The following is a 3,152-nucleotide window of genomic DNA, read 5'->3' on the forward strand; positions in this document are numbered from 1 at the left end:
AGCGGCGTGTTGCTTTGAGGCCTCAAGACGAGTTGAGCCTGTGCACATTGCGGCAGTAATTTAATTTGATAGGTTTTAATGGAGGTAAAACCTCCATGGGAGAGATCTCTCTCCAGCCGCTAGCACTAAGCCAATCTCGAGTATTTGCTACAACGGGTGGCGCAACTCATCGCAACCAACCTCGCTTAATTTTACCATCTATCGTGTTTGTTATAGTCTCACCATCTTTCGTGTTGGTTATAAATTGTCAGTCCTGCTGCGTTGATTTCACCGACGGGAAGTAAGCACAGACAGCACCTCACTCTACGTCCCGACAGTAGATAGGGACAGTTTAATGTGTGAGCCGTTACCACGAATGGCAAAGGCTCGTGCTACCCCGCCCTTTCGGGCATACGCCACATTTTACATCCACTGTCTATCGAAATCGCCCCGAGCCGGGCGATAGAAAAATCCAGATGCGCCTACGGGATCCTTATCACGGGAATGGACAGTTCGGACACAGACCAATGAGGCGCCTCATTATCACGCCACCCAGGAGCACCTAAAGCCGCCGATCCGCGCCTTTGCGTCCGACTCAGTGCTCCACCCCCCACTGGCCGTGTACACGGGGAACCACGGGAAGGCCTGTCCATTTGCACCCTGCCTGGATACACGCTTCTGACCCTGTCGGGCGGAGATTTTGGTGGAGTAGGATGTGGTTAGGGCAGGTGGGTAGGATGCGGCCTTTTGACACACCTAGATGTCGGCCTGTGGACAGCTGGGATTTTTAGGTTGGAGCAGTCCTACCTAACCAGAAGCTATCTTAGGACTACGCGACGCGACCACTGTTCGAAAGCGCAGTGATCCCGAGAAGATTACGGGGCCGCGCTTCCATTACCGAAGACTCCGACCTCTCCGGTTGAACAACGAACCCTACCTAATTTTGATTCTACGATTCGTGTCTCTTTAGTCAAAGAGTTTCTCTACAAAATTCTCTAAACAGCGCAAAGGCCTCTGGACTGGAAACGAAGAAACGCGCCACGTCTGGCCATTGCTGTTTGTCTTCGGGAACTACGCTAATCAGAACTTCTCTCTGCGCGTCGAAAATAGGGCATTCCAACAGGAAATGTCGGACCGTATCCATCCTACTTCCGCAAATGCACGCCTCACTTTCTACAAGATTTAACGTGGCTAACCGAACCCTAAAATCTCCATGTTCGGTGAGAGCTTGCGTGCTCCAATGATCGGTTTCAAGAGAACGCGCGGCTAATCTGTCTCGCACGTTATTAAAATAGGCGAATGTGGTACGACCTTTACTCGAAGATAACCATTTGGTCTGCCACATATTTATCACCTCGTCACGAATCTTTTCTACCGCGGTTTTGAAATCCTTTTCGGCAGGGATTTCTATATTACCGATCTTGGCGTTCTTACCTACTCTAGCGTTATAGCACGCGATACTCTCCCGGAGAACGATGTCGACTGGGGTCGCTCCGGCGACGACGCAAAGCGACTCCCACGATGCCGTACGATATGAGCTGGTTATTGAAATGAAAACGCGGCGTTGCATTGATTTTAGAAATCTTACGTCACTTTCTGTACATAAATCGGCCCACCCTGCAGCAGCATAAGCTACCGTCGGTGCAAACACGCCCCGGTATATTGTTGACAGTGCCCTAAATCGAAGGCCCCACTGGGCTCTTGCCAATCGACCTAGCTTCGCGAACAGCAAGCCGACCTTACTATTTAGATATTCGCAATGTGATTTTACTTTTAAATTTCTATCCAAGTGAACGCCAAGATATCTAACCGTTTGTTTAACCCCTATCCTCGAGTTACCGATTTTGATTATGGGCGGCCTATTTCCGAAGTCGACGGTTCTCTTTATGGTCTTTCGCTTCCTATCCGGTCGCGCTCCTCCCCGTCTATCTATCGGATTTCGCGCGATCGCGTCTGACTTCAGAATGATGGCTTCAGTTTTATGCTCGGAAATCTGAAGCTTCGCGAACCTACACCATTCTGTTATTACATTAACTGCACGTTGGCCTTCTGTCTCTAATTCCCTACGCGAGTTTCCACTCACGACGACCACGAGGTCGTCCGCGTATGCGGCAAATTTATCCTGAACCGTTTCTTCCAATGTCTTCAGAAGGCCATCAAACATAAGGTTCCAGCAGGCCGGACCGAGAACGGAGCCTTGCGGGCACCCCCTCGTTACACGTTTGGATACCTCCGCGGAACTAAGCATGATCTTGACTTCGCAGTCCTCGAAGTAGCTCCGGAGCACTTTAAATATATTTCGCGGGCAATCGCGCTTCTTAAGGCTATCTAAAACGAGGGGCCACCAGACGTTGTCAAAAGCCCCGGAAATGTTAAAGAGAAGTGCTATGGCGTACCTCCCTTCGGAGGCAGAGACCATTCGCCGCAACTCAACAACAGCATCCTCCGTCGACCTTCCGGGCATAAACCCGAACTGTCGACGAAAGACCTTATCCGGCGCCAGTGACGTATCCAGCAGTCGAGATTTGAGAATTTTCTCAAAGAGCTTCTCTACCACGGAGAGGAGACAGATGGGTCTGTAAGATTTCGGATCCCTCTCGTCCTTGTCTTCGCCCTTCAGAAGAACTCGAAGAGAGCCCCTCTTCCAGACAGAAGGAAAGACGCCCCACTGGAGGCACCCATTGAACATCCTATCTGACCGGGGATTAATCTGCAGGCTGCTTTGATTACGGCAACCTCTATCAAATCTATACCCGGAGCTTTATTATTTTTAAACGTTTTAACCGCGTCAGCCACTTCCTCCACCGTAAAGAGAGGAGCATCGTCTGTATTGGGGGGATCCCTACACGAGGCTCTAATTTCACGCTGCTCGGGCGTGTCCTCTATCTCTCGGTCATCCGGAATGTGTACATTCAGGAGGTAGCTGGCAGTCTCCCTTATCGTTTGTGTGGAATATTCGCCACACCGGAGTGTGCTATGCACCCCCTCAACCTGGAGTTTGCGCGCCTGTTGCTTGTAAACGAAGCCCCAGGGCTCCCGATTTCCGTGCGATGTAACAAACTTCCGCCAGCTTGCTAGCCTATCCCGCTTTACCTCCCTACAGTACTGCCTTCGCAAAGAACGATACTCCAGCAGTACCCGAAGATAAGCAGGTTCCTCTCGCCCTTCCTGAA

This window comes from Camponotus vicinus, unplaced genomic scaffold, assembly GCF_025532165.1.
Source record: "Camponotus vicinus isolate PSW18456_S1 unplaced genomic scaffold, iyCamVici1.0 SCAF_3, whole genome shotgun sequence".
In the NCBI taxonomy this organism is placed as follows: Eukaryota; Metazoa; Arthropoda; class Insecta; order Hymenoptera; family Formicidae; genus Camponotus; species Camponotus vicinus.